At 45.0% G+C, this 26,714-nt stretch overlaps 1 protein-coding gene and 2 long non-coding RNA genes across 15 annotated transcripts in view; 2 read left to right on the top strand and 1 right to left on the bottom strand.

Annotated features, from left to right (window-relative positions):
• Positions 1 to 26,714, top strand: part of ZCWPW1 (zinc finger CW-type and PWWP domain containing 1) — a 1,771,049-nt gene that overhangs the window by 961,367 nt on the left and 782,968 nt on the right. The gene's annotated exons all lie outside the window — the stretch shown is intronic.
• Positions 1,374 to 3,549, bottom strand: LOC144799236 (uncharacterized). Its single transcript, XR_013603780.1, has 5 exons — positions 3,414 to 3,549; positions 2,974 to 3,063; positions 2,502 to 2,601; positions 2,074 to 2,173; positions 1,374 to 1,605 (listed from the first exon to the last, which is right to left on the bottom strand). It is a non-coding gene; the product is annotated as an uncharacterized LOC144799236 (long non-coding RNA).
• On the top strand, positions 4,804 to 6,980 carry LOC144799364 (uncharacterized). Its single transcript, XR_013603797.1, has 5 exons — positions 4,804 to 4,939; positions 5,291 to 5,380; positions 5,753 to 5,852; positions 6,181 to 6,280; positions 6,749 to 6,980. It is a non-coding gene; the product is annotated as an uncharacterized LOC144799364 (long non-coding RNA).

The raw sequence follows: 26,714 nt of genomic DNA, 5'->3' as shown, positions 1-26,714 counted from the left end.
CTACAACTATAGGTTGCGGAGGTGCTGTAGCACTTTGCGCATAAGGGGGTGGCGAACTCAATAAATGTGACATTAAAGGATCTTTTTCAAGTTCTTTTGCTGCATCTTGCTGGAGAGGCGGCAAAACTGGATAACATTTATCAATCGCCATTTTACGTTGCCTGTGCAACTGCTCACTTGCCTGTTCTTCTTCGTTATCTTTAAACTGCGTAGCAGCTTGCATTATCGAGATACCCCTTTCTCTCTTATTTCTCATTGCTAATTTAATTTCTTTCTGTTGGCTTCCTTATGCCATAGGCGGAAAGAGTCAAACATCGCCGGCCGGGCTTTCTTCTTAAAAAGTCTAACCTCTAGATTATCTGAAATCTCCGTGTCAAAACTACCATATTGGGGCCATTATAGAACACCATCTTTCCTGGTGTATCGGATCCATACTTCATTATATGTGATGGGGCCCACGCCATGCTTTACGTAAAGCTCATAGGTTGGAGTTCCAATTGGAGGAACCGGACACGAGTGCTCCAATCGGGAATCCCTATTACAACCAAGACAAAACAAATTTCCAAGTCTGCTAAGACCAGGCATCTTCGCTCACTAGTCTAGCTTCAAACTTCAAGGGGATGTCGAATACGATAGTCTCGTGAATACACGAGTCCCTCGGCTTTGGTACTTGCAAGTTCCAAATCAAAGATCCCAAAGGGATACCCAAACTAAGAACCAAACTAAGGACTGGGAGACGCTCCACTCATACTTAACTGAGGTATCGATGACGTCACCAGAAGACCCGTCTATCGTCTCGCTCTACAAATCATCAAGGGTCCAAAACAGGGCGATAGTCAGGGCAGCAGTCCTTCGTAGCCGTCGGAAAGCGGGGAACCTCGCAGCAAAGACTTTCGGAACACGACGACATACAGGGGTCGATGAAGTGGTTGGCCTTCCTCCAGAATTTCACACAAAGCTCCTCACGAACCTCTGGCTTGGACCGGTACCGCTTAAATCGCCCCACGTTGGGTGCCAACTGAAGTACTGGGTTTTTCAGAACCCAGCGGTGCCATGGGACACACCCAAAGACTTCGAGTTCTCCTGTTTTAGACTACAGAAACGCAGAGTCTTCTTGGTGACTTCAAAGATCAATTTATTGGCTGCAGCCAGTCATTTGAAAAAGGTCTATAGCCAAGTAGTACAGATTATTTTTTAGATTTTAATATTCGAATATTTAGGTATATTAACATATATCGTCCAACTGTAGAAAAACCATTCAAAAAAATGTATTTATCTGATATTAAATTTTATTAATGATTTGTGTTTTACATACGAAAAATGTTTATATATCTTTTTGTTGATTTTTTGTATATTTCTCTTTTTTTTGTCACATTAGCAATTTATGAAGGACACTACAGTGTTAAAGTGATTGATATTATACATAACATTCGTATATTTACATATTTAACTAAATTCATGAAAAATTTAAAAAACATAAACACAGACGATAGAAGACATAATCAAAAAACTAAAAGAATTCAGCAATTGAGTTGAAGGCAATACGGTAGATAACACTACGCGCGTTTCGGCTCTTGGGCCTTCTTCAGGTGACCGTCTATTGCTCTATAGGGTATGAAAAGAGAACGTACATCACTCTTATTATATAACAAATTTATATACAGGTTTATATACAGGAGGACAGGAGAAACAAAACATTTCTTCGTGAACTTATTTGACTAATTTATATACAGTAATTCTAATCTATATACAGTGAATATGTATGTACAGTGAGACAACCTAGAACCTTTGAAGACAGCACACAAGGTATACATATAAAACAGTGACAGTAAATGTTATGTACACTAATGATGAGACATCTCTTGAATCAAAGACATCGCAAAGTGAGGTGGGCATTAAGTAGCTCTATCTTTGCTTAGACTATCAAGATGTGCAGTCTGTTATTTAACTGAAAATCTATATGATTGTAGGCTTCTCACGTTGTTACTAGGGTAAATGGTGGAATAATCGATAGAGCCACTGATAATATAGGATGATCATATAACTGGATATAGTTAATTAAAGTATACTTACAGCAGGGCAAATTGATAAACCCAGACTGGATGTATGACTGCAGTGAATACAGAACAGCTGCAGAATGGAGGAGTTGTTCAATTATAAGGATGCAGGATATCTAGAGATGGAAGATGTATCGATATAATATTTGAATACCATTGGGGATTAATACAATTATTAGACTAGAGCCATAGAGGCCATCACTACCTAGACATTAAGAGTCTATGATTAGAGTGGAATAGTTTAGTGAGAAGTGATACATGACTTTTTATGGGTGGAAATCGCTGCATAGACTACCAAAGTGTGGAGTCTGATATTTAACTGAAACTCTGTATGGTTGTTGACTTCTCATATTATTACAAAGGTAAATAGTCGGATGATCGGTAAAACCACTAATGCTGAAGGAAAATCTTAAGGCTGGATGTAATTGAATAAAGTGTACTTACATCAGGACAAATAGGTAGACTCAGACTGGATGTATGGCAGCAGTGAAAATAAACCAGCCTCAGAATCGAAAAGTTGTTCAGGTACAAAGATACGGGATATCTAGAGGTGAAAAATATATCTATGTACTATTTAAATACCATTAGGAGATGATACAAAAGTGGAACTACAACCATAAAGACCGCTACTTCCTAGATATTGGGAGTCAGTGATTAGGCAGTCACAGTTTAGTGTGAAATAATACATGACTCTTTATACGTGGAGGTGCAACCAACTTATTTATCTGGCATAAGGAGAGGTCCATTTATGGTATTTAAATGAAATGGATTCATATGTCAGACAAATGTAAAGGAATGATGGAAGAAGGGGGTAGTTGTACTATTTCTTGACACTATAACGGTATCGATTTGTACTATACCTACAACTTACTAAATGAACACAGAGACAACAAATGTGTATATAATTGATTTGTACCTGAATGTTTACGTCTTCATATGTCGTAAACGTAGTTGGCAAAGAAGCATAGCAGTGATTCTATATCGTCTTTGGTAGTCTGAGGATGAGCTAAATAAAGAGAAGGGGGGGCTGTTGACTGGCGAAGCAGTGATCAATAACGATAGCTCATAATTTGTGAAAAAAACACGTAAGTTAACTGAATAATATAGATTACCTTAAGAGTGATGCTCTGTTATATTTCAAACATAGTGAGTCTGGCCATTGTTTTAGCGGTATTGGCAACAAGACTATTGGAAGCAAAGAAGGAGAAAGAGTGTTTGTAAGAGACGTACAATAAGAAATTCAATGCCACGCTCTTGTATGTTGCTTATATATAAGAGAGAGTGGTAGTTCAATAATCTTTGCATGTGTACCTAAATAAGTAGCTTGACTCGAAATATGGACGGGTGACAAATTACCTTGTAATTATGATTCTCGTGTTTTCCAGGAGTTCGGATCTGATATAGGTGTACTGATTGTTGCAGAAACCGTAACTGTAACACAGAAATAGTAGGGATCAGGTCGCGTAAATTATAACAATACACCATATACATGGTAATGTTTATTCTATTGTGAGACTAAATTCAGTGACTGGTACGTATTTGCTCTGCTAATATCAGGACAATTTCCGCTTCCTTTTTTTAGAGAACAAATGTCCGGAACCTCGGTGGTGATATGCGTGATAGTTAAATGTTATTTTGATCGAGATACGCGGTCAAAGTCTAACGTGGGTTCGGATTTCAGTATTGAAGCAAGTGACAATTTCCGCTTCCTTTTTTTTAAAGAACAAATACCCGGAACCTCGTTGATGATATGCGTGATAGTTAAATGTTATTTTGACCGAGATGCGCGGTCAAAGTCTAACGTGGGTTCCGATTTCAATATTGGAGCAAGCGTGGTTATCGCTTAAACATTTCTGTTTTTGAATCCGTAAACTCATTGGTAATGTGCGCGGTAATTAAATATTGTTTGACCAAAATGAGAGGTCAAAGTATAGTAAGAGTTATCGCTTAAGCATTTAAATCCGGAAACTCATTAGTATAGGTAATAAGTTTACAATCTAAAAATAAACATTCCTAGATTAGCGCTAATCTAGGAATGTTTATTTTTAGATTGTAAACTTATGCCGCATATCCTTAAGATGACATGCTGCTACAGACGTTATCTGTTTTTACCATCTAGCGAAACTTATTTCGTTCACCCTATTCAGGCACAACATTAAATTATCGCTAGCATATATGCTTAAGCGAAAACTATGCACAGAACCCTTACTACACTTTGACCTCTCAATTAGGTCAAACAATATTTATCTACCGCGCAGATTACCAATGAGTTTCCGGATTTAAATGCTTAAGCGATAACTCTTACTATACTTTGACCTCTCATTTTGGTCAAACAATATTTAATTACCGCGCACATTACCAATGAGTTTACGGATTCAAAAACAGAAATGTTTAAGCGATAACCACGCTTGCTCCAATATTGAAATCGGAACCCACGTTAGACTTTGACCGCGCATCTCGGTCAAAATAACATTTAACTATCACGCATATCACCAACGAGGTTCCGGGTATTTGTTCTTTAAAAAAAAGGAAGCGGAAATTGTCACTTGCTTCAATACTGAAATCCGAACCCACGTTAGACTTTGACCGCGTATCTCGATCAAAATAACATTTAACTATCACGCATATCACCACCGAGGTTCCGGACATTTGTTCTCTAAAAAAAGGAAGCGGAAATTGTCCTGATATTAGCAGAGCAAATACGTACCAGTCACTGAATTTAGTCTCACAATAGAATAAACATTACCATGTATATGGTGTATTGTTATAATTTACGCGACCTGATCCCTACTATTTCTGTGTTACAGTTACGGTTTCTGCAACAATCAGTACACCTATATCAGATCCGAACTCCTGGAAAACACGAGAATCATAATTACAAGGTAATTTGTCACCCGTCCATATTTCGAGTCAAGCTACTTATTTAGGTACACATGCAAAGATTATTGAACTACCACTCTCTCTTATATATAAGCAACATACAAGAGCGTGGCATTGAATTTCTTATTGTACGTCTCTTACAAACACTCTTTCTCCTTCTTTGCTTCCAATAGTCTTGTTGCCAATACCGCTAAAACAATGGCCAGACTCACTATGTTTGAAATATAACAGAGCATCACTCTTAAGGTAATCTATATTATTCAGTTAACTTACGTGTTTTTTTCACAAATTATGAGCTATCGTTATTGATCACTGCTTCGCCAGTCAACAGCCCCCCCCTTCTCTTTATTTAGCTCATCCTCAGACTACCAAAGACGATATAGAATCACTGCTATGCTTCTTTGCCAACTACGTTTACGACATATGAAGACGTAAACATTCAGGTACAAATCAATTATATACACATTTGTTGTCTCTGTGTTCATTTAGTAAGTTGTAGGTATAGTACAAATCGATACCGTTATAGTGTCAAGAAATAGTACAACTACCCCCTTCTTCCATCATTCCTTTACATTTGTCTGACATATGAATCCATTTCATTTAAATACCATAAATGGACCTCTCCTTATGCCAGATAAATAAGTTGGTTGCACCTCCACGTATAAAGAGTCATGTATTATTTCACACTAAACTGTGACTGCCTAATCACTGACTCCCAATATCTAGGAAGTAGCGGTCTTTATGGTTGTAGTTCCACTTTTGTATCATCTCCTAATGGTATTTAAATAGTACATAGATATATTTTTCACCTCTAGATATCCCGTATCTTTGTACCTGAACAACTTTTCGATTCTGAGGCTGGTTTATTTTCACTGCTGCCATACATCCAGTCTGAGTCTACCTATTTGTCCTGATGTAAGTACACTTTATTCAATTACATCCAGCCTTAAGATTTTCCTTCAGCATTAGTGGTTTTACCGATCATCCGACTATTTACCTTTGTAATAATATGAGAAGTCAACAACCATACAGAGTTTCAGTTAAATATCAGACTCCACACTTTGGTAGTCTATGCAGCGATTTCCACCCATAAAAAGTCATGTATCACTTCTCACTAAACTATTCCACTCTAATCATAGACTCTTAATGTCTAGGTAGTGATGGCCTCTATGGCTCTAGTCTAATAATTGTATTAATCCCCAATGGTATTCAAATATTATATCGATACATCTTCCATCTCTAGATATCCTGCATCCTTATAATTGAACAACTCCTCCATTCTGCAGCTGTTCTGTATTCACTGCAGTCATACATCCAGTCTGGGTTTATCAATTTGCCCTGCTGTAAGTATACTTTAATTAACTATATCCAGTTATATGATCATCCTATATTATCAGTGGCTCTATCGATTATTCCACCATTTACCCTAGTAACAACGTGAGAAGCCTACAATCATATAGATTTTCAGTTAAATAACAGACTGCACATCTTGATAGTCTAAGCAAAGATAGAGCTACTTAATGCCCACCTCACTTTGCGATGTCTTTGATTCAAGAGATGTCTCATCATTAGTGTACATAACATTTACTGTCACTGTTTTATATGTATACCTTGTGTGCTGTCTTCAAAGGTTCTAGGTTGTCTCACTGTACATACATATTCACTGTATATAGATTAGAATTACTGTATATAAATTAGTCAAATAAGTTCACGAAGAAATGTTTTGTTTCTCCTGTCCTCCTGTATATAAACCTGTATATAAATTTGTTATATAATAAGAGTGATGTACGTTCTCTTTTCATACCCTATAGAGCAATAGACGGTCACCTGAAGAAGGCCCAAGAGCCGAAACGCGCGTAGTGTTATCTACCGTATTGCCTTCAACTCAATTGCTGAATTCTTTTAGTTTTTTGATTATGTCTTCTATCGTCTGTGTTTATGTTTTTTAAATTTTTCATGAATTTAGTTAAATATGTAAATATACGAATGTTATGTATAATATCAATCACTTTAACACTGTAGTGTCCTTCATAAATTGCTAATGTGACAAAAAAAAGAGAAATATACAAAAAATCAACAAAAAGATATATAAACATTTTTCGTATGTAAAACACAAATCATTAATAAAATTTAATATCAGATAAATACATTTTTTTGAATGGTTTTTCTACAGTTGGACGATATATGTTAATATACCTAAATATTCGAATATTAAAATCTAAAAAATAATCTGTACTACTTGGCTATAGACCTTTTTCAAATGTCTTGTTTCTTCCCTATGTATAGCAAGTAGAACTATAATATATAGGGGTCCCCTTTTTCCAAAATATTGGCTGCAGCCAGTAACAGGTATCCTAGAAGTACAACACGGTGTATATTCTCAGGAGACTGCTCAACTTTACAAAGCTAGTCATCCCTTTTTAAACAAAATATTATGCTTCAGGCAAACATTCCTTATTTTACAGTTGACCATTCACATATTTTCACAACAAAGAAAAGCAGATTCATGATGACAAGCCCATTTTCAGTGTGTCCAGCCCACAATCAATTACTCGGCAAGGACCAACATTTTTCATCAGATATCGACGGACCCCTAATAAAATCGGGCACCTCCTCATCGTAAAGCGGGTCATAAAGAAAGAAACAGAGACAGGTGTGTGTAAGATTAGGCATGGTTTGTATGCGATGAAGGGTTTATGGTATGCTGTGCCTTGATTCTAATCTCGAGCGGCCACTGGGAAAGGAACTGGCCAAACAGGTTTTGGCTTCGGGCAGTGGAGTCAGCTTGCCCAGGTCACACAAAAGTCAGCTAAAGGTGTACGTGTTCAAAAAGACTCATTCTGCCTTAGTCATCGGCCTATGTGAGGGCAACCACAAAATGGCTGCCATGCACAAAATGGAACCCGAGGGTTCAGGACGGAATCCCTGATTTAATGGTGATCTCGCCACTCAAACGTGACGAAAATACTTGCACACCTTACTCTCGTCATTTTCGGTCTGATGTAACTAAAATCGTCATGATTCGACGACTTTTTTAACACAGGTGCAGAATTTCAGTACCACAATCTAGCGTCTCTATCCAGGTTCAGGAAGGTGGCTGACATTCCCTCACTGTGTTCTTCATCGCTGATAAAACAGTTCATGAGAGGTCTTTTCCGGGCTTATCCTCCGATTAAACCTTCACCACCGGAATGGGAACTCAACACAGTCCTCTCACAGCTGATGAAGCACCCGTTCGAGCCGATTCACATTGCCGACCTCAAGTTTCTGACATGGAATGTCGCCATGCTTTTAGCCCTAACTTCTGCCAGAAGAGTAGGAGAAATTCAGGCTTTCACTATAAAAGAACCTTTTTTACATTTCTCTCAAGAGTATTGTGAGAAGTTGGTCTGATATATGATGCTCACTAATTCTAGTGATCTCCTTGTATCAGTCCAAACAACCCTTATGGTGATTGGTTGTAAGTCAACCTTATAGACCAGCTATCCTAATGGTAGCATGGACAAAGCAGTCTTAGGCTAAACTCTTTTGGCATGTGAAGCCAGCTGTTTTACCACAATATAACCCCTTGAATACCAGATGAAAGGACACCACACAGGTTGTTATGAAAATAAACAATATATTTATTAATAACAAACACCTCTGAACTCTTTATGAGGTCAGAGGGCTAAGCACATGACAATCTCTTAGGAAAAATACGTTTAAGTTGCACAAATTACAATGGTGCCCTAGGGGCACAACAAACCATATACTAAGTAAGTGGAATGTGAAAGTCGATAGAAGAAATGGAGCTGTCCAGAGGCTGGAGGTTCGCTAGGACTACGCTATCTTCACCTTAGGTAAGTAATAAGAGGCCCACGGGACGCGTGTGCAGAGTGTCAACTCACATGCGAGATGCGTAACAACGTCTATGGACAGTACAGTTCAAGTAAAAGGTGAGTACGGATAATCCTGACTAGTTAGGACTAAAACGACTGTGGAACTGGACACTAGGACAGGTAAACTATCCTTGAGCACCGAAATGCTCGCGTTACCTCACCCACGGGCTGCGGGTGCATAGGTGTCAAAGTGTGTCGGGTTCTCGCGTTGAAGTCTATGGAGCCTGGAAGAAAAGATGCTTCAGGCGACCAGGAGGAAGATGTCCTGTGCGATCCAAGAGTGGATCGGTGAAGAAGAGGACCTGAAAGCAGAGGGGACAATGTTCAAAGTCACTAGCCAGTGACTGGACTGGAACCGGGAAGGAACCAGATGTCGTTGTCGCGATCAGGTGAAGAGTGGACGCTTGTCTCTGCAGCCACGTGGACCAGGAGGTGTCTTCGACGACCAGGATGGAGGCACGAGCTGTCCCACGCAGGCTCTCGCTGTCAGCGGTGTTGGTTCCGGAATTGGCGTCAACAGGGCTTGGCAAAGGCAACACACGCGGTGAGTGAAAACGGCGTCTGGAGTGGACCAGGAGGGTCCGGGGTGCTCCTCTTTGGGAAGGGAGCAAGGGCCAGTCTGGAGCAACCAGACCAGCAGTGGAAGTTTCAAAGTTCGTCGTCTAGGAGGCCACTAGCCAGGCGGCAAGTGACCAGACAACGCGTCAAGCAGCAAAAAAGCAGAGGGGCCCCACGCAGATCTCGTGGATGCTGGAGGGCTGATCTTCGGTGCAGGAGCTGCTCGGGGCTGGGGCTTCTCAGTCCCCAAAGCAGTTGGTCGAGTTTACCTCGGAAGTCCTGCTGAAAGCGAAGTGCAGGTTCGTTCAAGATGGCCGGTCCCACGTGTCTCGTCGCACCCACGGATCTCAGCTGTGCTGCAGAGGTGAGTTGAGGTCGGAGAGTTCTGGGAATCCGGGTCTCGTCGGGCTCTGAAGTCTGGATCCTCGAGGGAAGACGACAAAGTGAAGCCGCTAGACGCTTGATGGTGCCTGCAGTTGCAGGGTGGACACTCCTTGCCCACAAGGGAGATTCTTCAGTTTTCTGTGGAGCAGATCGTCGAAGTCCAGAGTTTCTTCTTGTAAGTTGTTCAGGATAATCTAATTTGGAATGGGACCAGCTCCTACCTTTATTCTCCTAAAGGGGGCTGCACTATTGACTAGGTCCCTCCCCTGGGTGGGACCAGGAAGGGGGGTGGCTACACCCCCTATCCTTTTTCCGGTTTTGCGCCAGAGCAGGGGCAGGGATGCCCCAGCAACTGGTTTGAGCCGGAGTATGCACAGGACACCTTGTGTGCCCCAGGCATGTCTCATTCCTTTCAGGCCTGTCCTACCCAATACACAAAATCCTGTCTGGGGCGGTGCTAGCACCTCCCAAGGCAGGAAACCCTTTGTCCAAGCCTCCCTCGCTGGAAGGACTCCCAGCAGCAGGAGGTCAGACTTGTGTCTGTGGTGACAGCATCCATTTTGTGATGCCAAGGCTCGAGTTAACTTTAACCGGGGTTCACAGTTACATACATGTCGTGTCCCTCTAGAAGGGTGGAATGCTACCCCCGTCGCCAGAATTGGCGAGGGAGTAGTATTCCAATTCGTATGACACCTTACTCGACATGTTTTGATAATGTTATACCAAAGTTGGCACTTAACCGCGAGGATTATAATGCACTTAAGAGTATATGGTATAGCGTTATCATGGAACAGCTATTAGGACTTGGTTCCGCAAGCTGCAAACGGGCTCAGCTCATGCCAGAGTACCATCTCACATAATTCCAAGCACTCTGCCTTTAGGATTTATAAGGCCTGCCATAGGAGTGACTGATAGGAATATATGTGTCCATTTTAGGTTTAGATATAGGTATACTATATCTACAGCAAAGGGTGATTACACCACCTTGCCCCAGCTGCCGTGCAGCCAGTTGTGTCTGTTTTAGATGGCCAGCCAGGGGTGGCATAATACATGCTTCAGCCCCTGGTAGGCCCTGGGTACACCTATGCCCTGGGTACCTATAGTACACTGTACATGGACTGATAAGGTGGCCCAGTACCAATTGGTAAATGCACCTAAGGTACATGGTTGTCAATTTAGAGAGAGAACAGCTAGGCTGTGGGTCTGATTAGCAGGCCCACAGCCAGGGAAAGTCGTAAACCAGTGAAGCAAAAAGCAAAAATCTGGGGTGACCATAGGATTGCAGACCCCACTCTCCTACATAACCCCCCCCCCCCCCCAAAACTTAGGGACATTAAACTAACCTTGACCAGGTGAGTCTTCCTGTTCTAAGTGGAAATACCTTCTGACCATGGCCATCTGCATGGCCATGGTCAGTCCCTAGTCTGTGCTCCACTGTAAATTCCATCCCCTGTAGGGAAATGGACCACCTAAGAAGTTTGGGGTTTTCACCCTTCATCTGATTTAGCCATAGGAGGGGCTTATGGTCGGTCTGAATCTTGAAGTGAGTTCCAAACAAGTAGGGCCTCAACTTCTTCAGGGCCCAAACCACAGCAAAGGCCTCCCTCTCTATAGCTGACCAACGTTTCTCTCTAGGGGTCAGCCTTCTGCTTATAAAAACAATGGGCTGGTCATGACCATCAATATTCAGTTGAGATAGAACAGCTCCCACACCCAACTCAGATGCATCTGTTTGGACAATGAAGGTTTTGGAGTAGTCAGGACTCTTGAGAATAGGTGCAGTACACATGGCCTGCTTTAGGTCATCAAATGCCTTTTGACAGCTAGCTGTCCACTGAACTTTCTTTGGCATTTTCTTACTTGTCAGGTCATTAAGAGGGGTCACAATTGACCCATAATTTCTGACAAATTTTCTGTAGTAACCAGACAGGCCCAAGGAAGCTCTGACCTGTGTCTGGGTGGTTGGAGGAGCCCAGTCCTTTATGGCCTGTATCTTGCTCTCCAATGGTTGAACCTGGCCTCCACCCACAAGGTGGCCCAGGTACACAACCTGACTCTGCCCTATCTGGCACTTAGTAGCCTTGATAGTGAGGCCTGCCTTTTGCAGGGCCTCCAAAACTTTCCTCAGGTGGATCAGGTGATCCTCCCAGGTGGAGCTAAAGACAGCAATATCATCTAGATATGCCTATCAAAAGTCATCCAACCCAGTGAGAACTTGGTTCACCAACCTTTGAAAAGTGGCTGGTGCATTTTTCAAACCAAATGGCATCACCAGAAACTGGTAATGACCTCCTGGGGTAGAACATGCTGTTTTGGCCTTGGCATCCTCACCTAACCTGATTTGCCAATAGCCAGCTGTCAGGTCAAATGTACTCAAGAACTTGGCAGAAGCCAATTTGTCTATGAGTTCATCTGCTCTTGGTATTGGATGGGCATCTGTCTTAGTGACAGCATTGAGACCCCTGTAGTCTACACAAAACCTCATCTCTCTCTTACCATCCTGGGTGTGAGGCTTTGGTACTAGAACTACAGGACTAGCCCAAGGGCTCTCTGAGGGTTCAATGACTCCCAATTCCAACATCTTTTGTACTTCTTTCTTTATGCAGTCCCTGACGTGGTCAGGTTGCCTGTAGATTTTGCTCTTTTTAGGCAGACTGTCACCAGTGTCCACCTCATGGGTGCACCAGTTTGTCTGACTGGGGGTCAGAGAAAACATTTGTCTAAAGGATTGAAGAACCTGCTTACAATCCTCTTGTTGATGCTCAGAGAGGCTGTCAGAAAAGACTACACCATCTACTGACCCATCATCAGGGTTCTGAGTGAGCAGGTCTGGGAGAGGGTCACTCTCTTCCTCCTGCCCCTCATCTGTGGCCATGAGCAAGCTCATGTCCTCCCTGTCAACAAATGATTTGAGCCTGTTCACATGAAGTACTCTGTGAGGGCTCCTGGGAGTTCCAAGGTCCACCAGGCAGGTGACCTCTCCCTTTTGCTCAATGATGGTATGGGGTCCAGACCATTTGTCTTGGAGAGCTGCTGGGGCCAATGGCTCCAACACCCACACCTTCTGTCCTGCATGATAAACAGTTAGGACAGCCTTTTGGTCATGCCAAGCTTTTTGAAGTTCTTGGCTGGCCTAAAGGTTTTTGGATGCCTTCTCCATGTACTCTGCCATCCTGGAGCGGAGACCAAGTACATAGTCCACTATGTCAAGTTTAGGCTTTTTGAGAGGTAACTCCCATCCTTCCTTCACAAGACATAGGGGTCCTCTTACAGGATGCCCAAACAGAAGCTCAAAAGGGCTGTAACCAACCCCCTTCTGTGGGACCTCTCTGTAAGCAAACAGAAGGCAGGGTAAAAGGATGTCCCATCTTCGCCTAAGCTTTCTGGTAACCCTTTTATCATCCCTTTGAGGGTCTTGTTGAATCTTTCAAAATGCCCATTGCACTGTGGGTGATAGGGTGTGGTAAATTTGTAATTTACACCACACTCCTTCCACATTGCAGTCAAGTATCCTGACATGAAGTTTGTACCTCGGTCAGAGACAACCTCCTTAGGAAACCCCACTCTAGTAAAAACTGCAAGTAGGGCCCTGGCCACAACAGGAGCTGTAGTGTTCCTAAGGGGAATATCTTCTGGGTACCTGGTGGCATGATCCACTATCACCAGTATAAATCTGTGCCCAGATGCTGTTGGGGGGTCCATTGGTCCAACAATGTCTATCCCCACTCTCTCAAAGGGCACCCCCAACACAGGTAGTGGTATAAGGGGGGCCTTTGTGGTGCCACCTGATTTGCCACTGGCTTGGCAGGTGACACATGAGCGACAAAACTCTTTAGTGTCCTCAGACATATGAGGCCAGTGAAAGTGTGGGGCAAGCCTGTCCCAAGTCTTGTTCTTACCTAAGTGACCTGCAAGGGGAATTTCGTGGGCTAAGGTGAGAAGGAAACCTCTAAGAGACAAGGGGATGGCCAGCCTCCTGGTAGGACCAGGCTTGGGGTCTCTTGCCTCAGAGTATAGGAGTCCATCATCCCAATATACCTTATGGGCACCTGTAGCATTCCCTGCAGCCTCAGCAGCAGCCTGCTGTCTGAAGGGTTCAAGGGAGGAACAGTCTAACTGGGCCTGCCTCAAGTCTGCCCTGGAAGGTCACCCTGTCCCAAGAAACTCAACCTGTTCAGGTTCAAGCTCTTCTAGGACAGTTCCTTCTGGGGTCTTGGAGTCAGCCTCCTGAGAGGGCTGATCCTCAACCTGAGGCAGGGGGGAAGGCTGAGCCTTACCCCTACTGCTCTTTCTCTTGGTTAGTGTCTGGTCCATTCTTCCAGGATCCAGCACTTGTTCAGCTGGGCATTTCTTGGCCTTTGACCTGGTCACAGCAAGGACATGTGAGGAGGGACCTAGCATTTCTACATGAGTCCTGTACTCCACATCTGACCACAGTGAGGATTCCAAATCATTGCCCAAAAGACAATCTACTGGGAGGTCTGAACTAACTACAACCCTTTTGAGGCCAGTTACCCCTCCCCAGGAGAAATTAACAACTGCCATACTGTGATTGGTAGTGACATTGCTAGCATTGGTCACTAGGTAGTCTGAACCTAGCATGATCTGGTCAGGGTTCACAAATGTTGGTGTCACCATAGTGACACTGGCACATGTGTCCCTATAGGCCTGAGCCATCTTTCCATTTATCAAAGGCGTTTGTCTGTATTTGCCCAGTGTACTAGGACTTACAGTAGGGGTCATAGCCATGTCCCCAGTACAAACAAGAACTGCCTGAGTAGGTATTCTGACTAAGTCAGAACCCACCTCAGTTCCCAGGGTTAACCCAACTATAGCCTTGGGAGGTACACTACCACTACTAACTGTACTAGGGGGTGCAGGTGTCTTAGGGACAGTAGTGGTAGGAGTTTGGCCTTTCTTGGTGCACTCACTAAACCAGTGAGTCTTACTTTTACAGTATTGGCACCATGGTTTCTTAGGACCATCATTCTTCTTCTTTTGGGAAGTTTGGGACCCACCCTCCTTAGGTTGTTGGGGCCCTGTTGAAGACTTCTGGTCATTTTGCTTATTCTCATTATTACCCTTCTGGTCTGCTTTCTTCTGCCACCACCCTGGTTCTGGTTCTGCTGCTTAACCCTGGTTCTGACCCATCTGTCTGCCTTCTTTCCCCATTCTTGGGGAGAGGTCAGATCTGAGTCAATCAGGTGCTGATGCAACAACTGGTTCTGACAATTATTTAAGATTTGCTCTCTCATAATTAGATTATACAATCCTGTGTAATCAGTAACTTTACTTCTCAGCAACCAGCTTTCCAAAGCCTTAGTGGCACAATCAACAATCCAATCCTGAGCCTGAGTTTTCTGGGTATCCCTGAACATTAACCTGTGCTGTTCAGTGGTTAAGCCAAACCCATCAATCAGTGCACTTTTCAGGACTTGGTAATCATTAGCATCCTCATCTCGAACAGTGAGGAGCTTGTATCTTCCTTTACCTTCAAAGGAGAGCCGCAATATAGCTGCCCACTGACTCTGGGGTACCTGCTGTACTTTGTAGGCCCTCTCCAGAGCAGTTATCCACTTGTGGATGTCATCTCCTGTCTTATAGGAGGGCACTATTTTGCTCAGGTTTCTATTATCAAAACCCCTTTCTCTATCCCTAGGGATATTGCTGCCACCACTGGGGACTACCCCACTCAACTGTTGCTCTCTAGCAAAGGCAAGCTTCTCTTTGGCAAGGGCAAGTTCTTCCCTCTGAATCCTCAGATTAGCTTCCCTCATCTTGGCTTCATGCTCTCTCCTCTGAGGGGAAGTCATTCTCCTCTGAGCAGATGCATTAGAGTGCACAGATCTATTGGAGCCCCTAGAATGAGATCTATCTCTCCTGACCCCAAACTTAGGCCTTCTTAAGGATAGCACTGGGGGTCCCCCAGTTCCTTCCCTATGCATGTCTAAGTTGGGCCTGGTAAGTCTGCTGACTACTACAGGACCTTTGTCTGCCTCATCCCCAGATGGTTCCTCCTCCTCCTCCTCCTCATCTACATTCTCTGTCTCAGGGAGGTCTGGATCACCACGAGTACCTTCTAAGGGGGGCATGCTCCCATCTGGATTAGAGGGGCCTGGGTTAGAAGCCCTTCTAGCATCATATGTCTCTAAGAGACCTAACAGAAAAGGAGTGGTAGGGTTAGAACCCTGTTTCAATTTCCTGAAGGTACACAATTGTTTCATCTCCTGGAAACTGAGAGCTGCATATCTGGAAAGGACCTGTGGAGGGTCACTAACCACTAAGGGAGTCTCTGAGGACTCTCCATGGGTAGACATGCTTTCTAGTAAGGTGTAAGTGATGCACCTACCTACACTATGGGTTTTCCTACTGATCCCTTGCTATGAGTTGTAGTCAGGGTGTGCTAGGCCCTTTCTACTACAACAGCTGGTTCAGTAGAACTCAGAGTATTTCTAAGCTTGTTATATGTACCTATAGTACCTATGTGATCTTTCAACTGATAGTTCAAGATTTAGGGCCAGATGTAGGTAATTCATATTTACCACTACTCACCACTGAGGCGAAAAGCCGGGGGCTCTCCTTGCTATCCCTTTTCACTCCAGACATTTACGGATAAAATAGAATTGTTTGCAGAATTATTTTAAAAATTTGTATAATATTTTAAACAGCTCGTTTTTACCTGCTGACATAAACTATTTTCCTCGTGGCAAGACTTACATTGCTTCGAGGCCCCCCGAGGACATTGCCTGACCGGTGCAGCCGATTTTGGGGCTGACGCCGGCAGGTCACAAAGGTCGCCATCTTGGGGAGGAAGGAAGGAAGAGGGTAGCGGTCCAGTTGTTGGACGCTCCCCGAGTAAAAAGGTATTTAAATCGCGCCCTTCCGCCCAACCTCAGATTTACCACTACTCACCCCTGAGGCGAAAAGCCGGGGGCTCTCCTTGCTATCCCTTTTCACTCCAGACATTTACGGATAAAATAGAATTGTTTGCAGAATTATTTTTAAAAATTGTATAATATTTTAAACAGCTCGTTTTTAGCTGCTGACATAAACTATTTTCCTCGTGGCAAGACTTACATTGCTTCGAGGCCCCCCGAGGACATTGCCTGACCGGTGCAGCCGATTTTGGGGCTGACGCCGGCAGGTCACAAAGGTCGCCATCTTGGGGAGGAAGGAAGGAAGAGGGTAGCGGTCCAGTTGTTAGGACGCTCCTCACCTCCACCCACTGTATATAAGGATGACGTCCTCCCGTCCGCGCAGCGGGCGGGCGCGCCGAAGGCGCGCCAAAGGCAAGCCCGTCTGCGCCCGTCCGCGGCAGACCGGGGCACGGGGCCAGTACCCCTGTCTATTCCACCCCGACTGCCATAAACAATATGACATATATTAGGTATACTACCAAAGATATGCTTGCCATACGCCCCAATGTTAAAGAGAGCTGCCGCCATACTATGTCAGTAGACTCTCCCACGTTGCACTGTGCGTCCTGCCATTTTACGACTAAGAAGGAAATGAATTTTGAGTCAAAAGGGACGATTTTGAAAATGTCACTACTTAACTGTAGATCCCTCAAAAAACACAGATTAGAGATACATGATCTTGTGTTAGAAGGTGATCTCGATGTACTCTTCTTAACAGAGACGTGGCTTGATATAGCCTCGACTCCAGAAACCTTGGAGGCGGTCCCGGTAGGATATAGCTTGCTTAGAATTGATAGAGAAAAACAGATAGGAGGAGGATTGGCTATAATTCACAAGAGCGACCTACACTGTACCTTAGAGAAGGCTACACTACCGAACAGTGAGGGTGGATTTTTTGCGATAAAAACCAGTCCCAAAAGTAATATCAATGGACTTCTAGTATATAGGCCCCCTGGTAAGTCCTCACAATTTGCCACTCAGCTGACTGAACTAATAACGCAACATGCGCTCCGACATCAGAAATTTCTTATTCTGGGAGACCTTAATTTTCATTTTGAAGATTTTAAATGTAGGGAGGCACAAGCTGTGGTAGAGGCTTTGAAATCATTATCACTAACACTGCAATCCATATCTCCTTCTCATCAATTTGGCCATCTTCTTGACCCTGTTTTTGCCAATTGGGGGGATATTAAAATACTCACTCCGCTGCAAATTACATGGTCCGATCACTTTGTCATCCCCTTTGAGGTGGAAAATGCTCTACAGGAATGTAGTGCTACTATTTCTAACATGCCCAATCCTAGACCCCTGAAACGCAGAGACTGGAAGAACTTTACAGAGGAAAAGTTTAAATCTGCCCTAGGTAGAGAACCTCCTCCCTCCAACGACACTCTGCTTCAGGCATGGGATGGTTATGAAAAATGGATGTCCAGGGCTCTGGACATAGTAGCACCGTGGACATTTAAACCCCCTGTCAGAAAGACTCAAACGGCTCCATGGTTCTGTAATGAACTTAAGGAAGCTAAAGCCAAATGTAAAAACACTGAACGGGGCTGGGGAAAAAATTATGATCCAGAGGACAAGTTAAAATATAAAAAGGAACTAAAAATCTATCACAAACTTATAAGAGCAGCTAAAGGTGTGCTTTTCAGAGAACGTATTGAATCCGCAAAAAATCCTACAAAGGAACTTTTTTCAATATATAAAGAGCTCAAGCTCCCCACCAGACTTGAGGCTCGAGACACATACTCCAATGAGCTATGTGATGAGATTGCGGACTTTTTTGTAAAAAAAAGTAGACTTAATACATGCCACTTTCACAGACAGCCCAGATGACTATCACTCAATAGTGAGAAATGCTCCCGATACCAAGCCCCAGTTAACAAGTTTCGTAGTCCCTCAGAGGTCAGATCTGCTTCTCATTATGAGAGGAATCCATTCCGGATCCCCTCTGGATGTAATCTCCCCTAATCGATGTATGGGAGCCCTTGACGCCATGATTGAGCAGATTGAACAGCTTATCGCTCTCTCTTTTCAGGAGTGCCATGTGATGGATGCGTGGAAAACCGCACAGGTTATACCCCTGAAAAAGAAAGCAAATATTCATATTTCCCAACTGCAAAATCTCCGCCCTATCTCGCTCCTCCCCTTCTGTGGGAAAGTTGTGGAGAAGGTTGTGAACAAGCAACTTATGAAATTCATTGAAGAGAACTCTTGCCTCCATTCAACTCAGTCAGGGTTCAGAGCAGGTTATTCAACCGAATCCGCGGCCCTCTTTTCCACGGAACGCTTGAGACAACTTGTTGACGGAGGGCAGACAGCAGCGTTGGTGCTATTAGACCTTAGTGCAGCATTTGACACCGTGCTGCACTCAACGCTGCTGTCGCGCCTCTCCGACATGGGAATAGAGGGTCCAGCCCTGGAGTGGATAAAATCTTTTTTGGAAAACAGGAGTTTTCAGGTGCATTGCCCTCCCTATAAATCATCTCCTCGCAAGCTGAGACATGGGGTTCCACAAGGCTCAAGTTTGAGCCCCACGCTGTTCAATATTTATATGGAGCCTTTGGCACATATCGTGGAAGCCTATGGTGTGGATATCGTCACATACGCTGACGATACCCAATTAATAATTCAACTTGCCAACAACCAGCCTGAGGAAGCCACTAACTTTTCCAACTGTATGCGGGCTGTGGCAGGGTGGATGAACAGCAACTGCCTTCGCCTAAATGGCGATAAAACCGAGTTGTTGGTGGTCGGTAAGTCCCCCTCCACCTGGTCGCAGGACTGGTGGCCGACGGAATTAGGGCCAATCCCCTGCTCAGCAGAGGTTGTTAGAAATTTGGGTATCATGATCGATGCGGAGCTTTCCTTTAAGCAACAGATTAGTAAAATTACTGGAAAATGCTTTGGAATATTGAAAACTCTCCGCAAAGTTCTCGACCTTTGGTGCCAGGAAGAAACTTATTCATGCCCTAGTTACGCCACATCTGGATTATGGCAACGCCCTTCTCCTGGGCCTGAGTAAAAAAGGCATTCAACAATTACAGTGTGTCCAAAATGCCGCTGCCCGCTTGGTACTTAATCTTCCACGCAGGGCATCCGGTAAGACGGCATTGCGTAAACTTCATTGGCTCCCTATCGTGGAGCGCATCAAGTTTAAGGCACTATGTATTGCTCATCGTATTGCCCAGGGAAAAGGCCCAAACTATCTGCAAAGACTCTTCACCATCCATCGCCCCATTTGGAATCTCAGATCTGCCGGAATGATGTTATTCCAACTTCCCCGCGTTTACAGGATCAAAATGGGAGGTAGTTCTTTTCGTTTTTTGGCCAGCAAACACTGGAATAGCCTCCCCTTGAATCTTCGGATGGAGCCCTCCGAGATAAGATTCAGACAAAATTTAAAAACTTATCTTTTTCCCAAGTAAATAACAGCCTGGTTCATTCTAGGATTTTAGTTCGACCTGGTTTCAGCTTCATCTGGGAGTAGTAGCATTTCAGCGCGGGGACACACCGTCATTGGTGTAACCATGCGCTTTAAAAATGGTTTTATTATTATTATTATTTTACCGACTCTTAAATACCGAATTTTACCGATTCGGTATTTGAGAGTCGGTAAATATGAAGGGGTGAGATGTAGGTATTTCCAGATGTTGAAATACCGAATCTTTAGAATTCGGTATTTACCGATTCGGTAAATACCGAATCGGTATTCCCTATTGATTCCCATGGGCTGTGAAGCCCATAGGAATCAATGGGAAATACCGATTCGGTAATTACCGAATCGGTAAATACCGAATTTTGCAAGGGTGCAGGGGGTGTCACTTTGACACCCTCTGGCACCCCAAAAATAGGCATGTGCGCCATGTGGCACACAGACATGCCCTAAGGGCATGTCTGTCTGTCACATGGCTAGGTGTGCATGCACACATGTGCATGCACACCTGAATTCGGTATTTTAACACCCAATAGGATTGTGTGTTAAAATACCGAACTTGTAGGGCCTTTGGGACTCAGAAGAGTCCCACCTACATCTGGGATTTACCGAATCGTTAAAAATACCGATTCTGTATTTTACAGAATCGATAAATTTACCGATTCGGTAAATTTTCCGATTCTGTAAAATTGTGCCCCTACATGCCAATTCTTGAATACCGGTCGGTAACGGCCGAAATCGGCCGTTACCGACCGGTATTTAGGCTCCTACATCTGGCCCTATATGTGGTAAAAACAACAGCAAGCTCAAATGCCAACCGCTGCACACCAATGTGAGAAGTTGGCCTAATATATGATGCTCACTAATTCTAGTGATCATCTTGTATCAGTACAAACAACCCTTATGGTGATTGGTTGTAAGTCAACCTTATAGACCAGCTATCCTAATGGTAGCATGGACAAAGCAGTCTTAGGCTAAACTCTTTTGGCATGTGAAGCCAGCTGTTTTACCACAATATAACCCCTTGAATACCAGATGAAAGGACACCACACCGCTTGTTATGAAAATAAACAATATATTTATTAATAACAAACACCTCTGAACTCTTTATGAGGTCAGAGGGCTAAGCACATGACAATCTCTTAGGAAAAATACGTTTAAGTTGCACAAATTACAATGGTGCCCTAGGGGCTCGACAAACCATATACTAAGTAAGTGGAATGTGAAAGTCGATAGAAGAAATGGAGCTGTCCAGAGGCTGGAGGTTCGCTAGGACTACGCTATCTTCACCTTAGGTAAGTAATAGGAGGCCCACGGGACGCGTGTGCAGAGTGTGAACTCACACGCGAGATGCGTAACAACGTCTATGGACAGTACAGTTAAAGTAAAAGGTGAGTACGGACAATCCTGACTAGTTAGGACTAAAACGACTGTGGAACTGGACACTAGGACAGTTAAACTACCCTTGAGCACTGAAATGCTCTCGTTACCTCACCCACGGGCTACGGGTGCATAGGTGTCAAAGTGTGTCGTGTTCTCGCGTTGAAGTCTATGGAGCCTGGAAGAAAAGATGCTGCAGGCGACCAGGAGGAAGATGTCCGGTGCGATCCAAGGGTGGATCGGTGGAGAAGAGGACCTGAAAGCAGAGGGGACAATGTTCAAGGTCACTAGCCAGTAACTGGAGTGGAACCAGGAAGGACCCAGATGTCGTCGTCGCGATCAGGTGAAGAGTGAACGCTTGTCTCTGCAGCCACGTGGACCAGGAGGTGTCTTCGACGACCAGGATGGAGGCACGAGCTGTCCCACGCAGGCTCTCGCTGTCGGCGGTGTTGGTTCCGGAATCGGCGTCAACAGGCCTTGGCAAAGGCAACCCACGTGGTGAGTGAAAACGGCGTCTGGAGTGGACCAGGAGGGTCCGGGGTGCTCCTCTTTGGGAAGGGAGCAAGGGCCAGTCTGGAGCAACCAGACCAGCAGTGAAAGTTTCAAAGTTCGACGTCTAGGAGGCCACTAGCCAGCCGGCAAGTGACCAGACAACGCGTCAAGCAGCAAACAAGCAGAAGGGCCCCACGCAGATCTCGTGGATGCTGGAGGGCTGATCTTCGGTGCAGGAGCTGCTCGGGCCTGGGGCTTCTCAGTCCCCAAAGCACTTGGTCGAGTTTACCTCGGAAGTCGTGCTGAAAGCGAAGTGCAGGTTCGTTCAAGATGGCCTGTCCCACGTGTCTCATCGCACCCACGGATCTCAGCTGTGCTGCAGACGTGAGTTGAGGTCGGAGAGGTCTGGGAATCCGGATCTCGTCGGGCTCTGAAGTCTGGATCCTCGAGGGAAGACGACAAAGTGAAGCCGCTGGACGCTTGATGGTGCATGCAGTTGCAGGGTGGAAACTCCTTGCCCACAAGGGAGATTCTTCAGTCTTCTGTGGAGCAGAACGTCGAAGTCCAGAGTTTCTTCTTGTAAGTTGTTTAGGATAATCTAATTTGGAATGGGACCAGCTCCTACCTTTATTCTCCTAAAGGGGGCTGCACTACTGACTAAGTCCCTCCCCTGGGTGGGACCAGGAAGGGGGGTGGCTACACCGCCTATCCTTTGTCCGGTTTCGCGCCAGAGCAGGGGCAGGAATGCCCCAGCAACTGGTTTGAGCCGGAGTATGCACAGGACACCTTGTGTGCCCCAGGCATGTCTCATTCCTTTCAGGCCTGTCCTACCCAATACACAAAATCCTGTCTGGGGCGGTGCTAGCACCTCCCAAGGCAGGAAACCCTTTGTCCAAGCCTCCCTCGCTGGAAGGACTCCCAGCAGCAGGAGGTCAGACTTGTGTCTGTGGTGGCAGCATCCATTTTGTGATGCCAAGGCTCGAGTTAACTTTAATCGGGGTTCAGAGTTACATACATGTCGTGTCCCTCTAGAAGGGTGGAATGCTACCCCCGTTGCCAGAATTGGCGAGGGGGTAGTATTCCAATTCATATGACACCTTACTCGACCTGTTTTGATAATGTTATACCAAAGTTGGCACTTAACCGCGAGGATTATAATGCACTTAAGAGTATATGATATAGCGTTATCATGGAACAGCTATTAGGACTTGGTTCCGCAAGCTGCAAACGGGCTCAGCTCATGCCAGAGCACCATCTCACATAATTCCAAGCACTCTGCCTTCAGGATTGATAAGGCCTGCCATAGGAGTGACTGATAGGAATATATGTGTCCATTTTAGGTTTAGATATAGGTATACTATATCTACAGCAAAGGGTGATTACACCACCTTGCCCCAGCTGTCGTGCAGCCAGTTGTGTCTGTTTTAGATGGCCAGCCAGGGGTGGCATAATACATGCTTCAGCCCCTGGTAGGCCCTGGGTATACCTATGCCCTGGGTACCTATAGTACACTGTACAGGGACTGATAAGGTGGCCCAGTACCAATTGGTAAATGAACCTAAGGTACATGGTTGTCAATTTAGAGAGAGAACAGCTAGGCTGTGGGTCTGATTAGCAGGCCCACAACCAGGGAAAGTCGTAAACCAGTTAAGCAAAAAGCAAAAATCTTGGTTGACCATAGGATTGCAGACCCCACTCTCCTACAAGTATGTAACTCTTCGAACGAATCCAACTTTCATACCCAAAGTGCCTTCGCAGTTCCATCTTAATAAACCAGTGAACACCAGCGGAAAGAACACTACATTCTTTGGACATTAAATGATGTTTGAAGTTTTATCTTCAAAGAACAAAAAGCTTCAGGAAATCAGATCAATTATTTATGGCTTATGGCCAGGCTACGCTGGGGAAAGCTGTCACTAAAGCCACAATTTCCAGGTGGATAACGTCAAATCTAACCCACCATTCTACAAGAGCTGTTGCAGCGTCTGCAGCATTTTTTGCAGGAATGACGCTAGAGAATATTTGCCGTGCTGCGACATGGAAGAATGCGATACAAAAGGGGATGATGGACGGGGCATTTGAGCAAATCAAACACTCACCCCCAGTCAACTGATCGGGGTTTAATCCACCACCATTCTTTAGCCCACTCAGTCATCCCATTTCAGACATGGCTATATGCAAATCAGTCTGACCCTGTGCCTCATGGAAACAGTACAGCCCGAACTGCTAAGCCATGTCTTCCATGGACCGGAAACAAGCATCCTGGGACCGGTTTCGGATTCATAATCCTCATCAGCCAGGCTATCTTGAATCCAGTGGCCAAGTGAGCAAGGGACTCACGTCTGAGCATACCCTGCCACACTTAGGGCGAACAAAGCGATACAAAAGGGGATGATAGACGGAGCGTTTGAGCAAATCAAACACTCTCCCCCAGTCAACTGATCTGGGTTTAATCCACCACCATTCTTTAGCCCACTCAGCCACCCCATTTCAGACATGGCTATATGCAAATCAGTCTGACCCTGTGCCTCATGGGAACAGTACAGCCCGAACTGCCAAGCCATGTCTTCCATGGACCGGAAACAAGCATCCTGGGACCGGTTTCGGATTCATAATCCTCATCAGCCAGGCTATCTTGAATCCAGTGTCCGAGTGAGCAAGGGACTCACGTCTGAGCATACCCTGCCACACTTAGGGCGAACAAAGTGATACAAAAGGGGATGATGGACGGAGCGTTTGAGCAAATCACACACTCACCCCCAGTCAACTGATCTGGGTTTAATCCACCACCATTCTTTAGCCCACTCACCCACCCCATTTCAGACATGGCTATATGCAAATCAGTCTGACCCTGTGCCTCATGGGAACAGTACCGCCCAAACTGCCAAACCATGTCTTCCATGGACCGGAAACAAGGATCCTGGGACCGGTTTCGGATTCATAATCCTCTTCAGCCAGGCTATCTTGAATCCAGTGGCCAAGTGAGCATGGGACTAACGTCTGAGCATACCCTGCCACACTTAGGGCGAACAAAGCGATACAAAAGGGGATGATGGACGGAGCGTTTGAGCAAATCAAACACTCACCCCCAGTCAACTGATCTGGGTTTAATCCACCACCATTCTTTAGCCCACTCAGCCACCCCATTTCAGACATGGCTATATGCAAATCAGTCTGACCCTGTGCCTCATGGGAACAGTACAGCCCGAACTGCCAAGCCATGTCTTCCATGGACCGGAAACAAGCATCCTGGGACCGGTTTCGGATTCATAAGTCCCTTGCTCACTTGGCCACTGGATTCAAGATAGCCTGGCTGATGAGGATTATGAATCCAAAACCGGTCTCAGGATGCTTGTTTCCGGTCCAGGGAAGACATGGCTTGGCAGTTCGGGCTGGACTGTTCCCATGAGGCACGGGGTCAGACTGATTTGCATATGGCCATGTCTGAACTGGGGTGGCTGAGTGGGCTAAAGAATGGTGATGGATTAAACCCAGATCAGTTGAATGGGGGTGAGTGTTTGATTTGCTCAAACGCTCCGTCCATCATCCCCTTTTGTATTGCTTTGTTCGCCCTAAGTGTGGAAGGGTATGCTCAGACGTGAGTCCCTTGCTCACTTGGCCACTGGATTCAAGATAGCCTGGCTGATGAGGATTATGAATCCGAAACCGGTCCCAGGATGCTTGTTTCCGGTCCATGGAAGACATGGCATGGCAGTTCGGGCTGTACTTTTCCCATGAGGCACAGGGTCAGACTGATTTGCATTTAGCCATGTCTGAAATGGGGTGGCTGAGTGGGCTAAAGAATGGTGGTGGATTAAACCCAGATCAGTTGACTGGGGGTGAGTGTTTGATTTGCTCAAACGCTCCGTCCATCATCCCCTTTTGTATCGCTTTGTTCGCCCTAAGTGTGGCAGGGTATGCTCAGACGTGAGTCCCTTGCTCACTTGGCCACTGAATTCAAGATAGCCTGGCTGATAATGATTATGAATCCGAAACCGGTCCCAGGATGCTTGTTTCCGGTCCATGGAAGACATGGCTTGGCAGTTCGGGCTGTACTGTTCCCATGAGGCACAGGGTCAGACTGATTTGCATATAGCCATGTCAGAAATGGGGTGGCTGAGTGGGCTAAAGAAAGGTGGTGGATTAAACCTAGATCAGTTGACTGGGGGTGAGTGTTTGATTTGCTCAAACGCTCCGTCCATCATCCCCTTTTGTATCGCTTTGTTCGCCCTAAGTGTGGCAGGGTATGCTCAGACGTGAGTCCCTTGCTCACTTGGCCACTGGATTCAAGATAGCCTGGCTGATGAGGATTATGAATCCGAAACCGGTCCCAGGATGCTTGTTTCCGGTACAGGGCAGACATGGCTTGGCAGTTTGGGCTGGACTGTTCCCATGAGGCACAAGGTCAGACTGATTTGCATATGGCCATGTCTGAACTGGGGTGGCTGAGTGGGCTAAAGAATGGTGATGGATTAAACCCAGATCAGTTGACTGGGGGTGAGTGTTTGATTTGCTCAAACGCTCCGTCCATCAACTCCTTTTGTATTGGGACATGGAAGAATGTCCATACATTTACTGCAAGTCAAGATGATGCGGCAGTTGGTCAAGCGGTTTTACATCACCTGTTTCCATAAGAATAGATTCAGGTAACCAATGTTTTATTCATCTTATAATGAGTGTATATCTTCTAATGTTTCTGTGCAGTTTTAAAATGTACATGTATTGCAGATTA

The sequence above is a fragment of the Lissotriton helveticus genome, chromosome 12 (genome assembly GCF_964261635.1).
Source record: "Lissotriton helveticus chromosome 12, aLisHel1.1, whole genome shotgun sequence".
Taxonomy (NCBI): Eukaryota; Metazoa; Chordata; class Amphibia; order Caudata; family Salamandridae; genus Lissotriton; species Lissotriton helveticus.
This window is presented reverse-complemented; position numbering and strand designations above follow the sequence as displayed.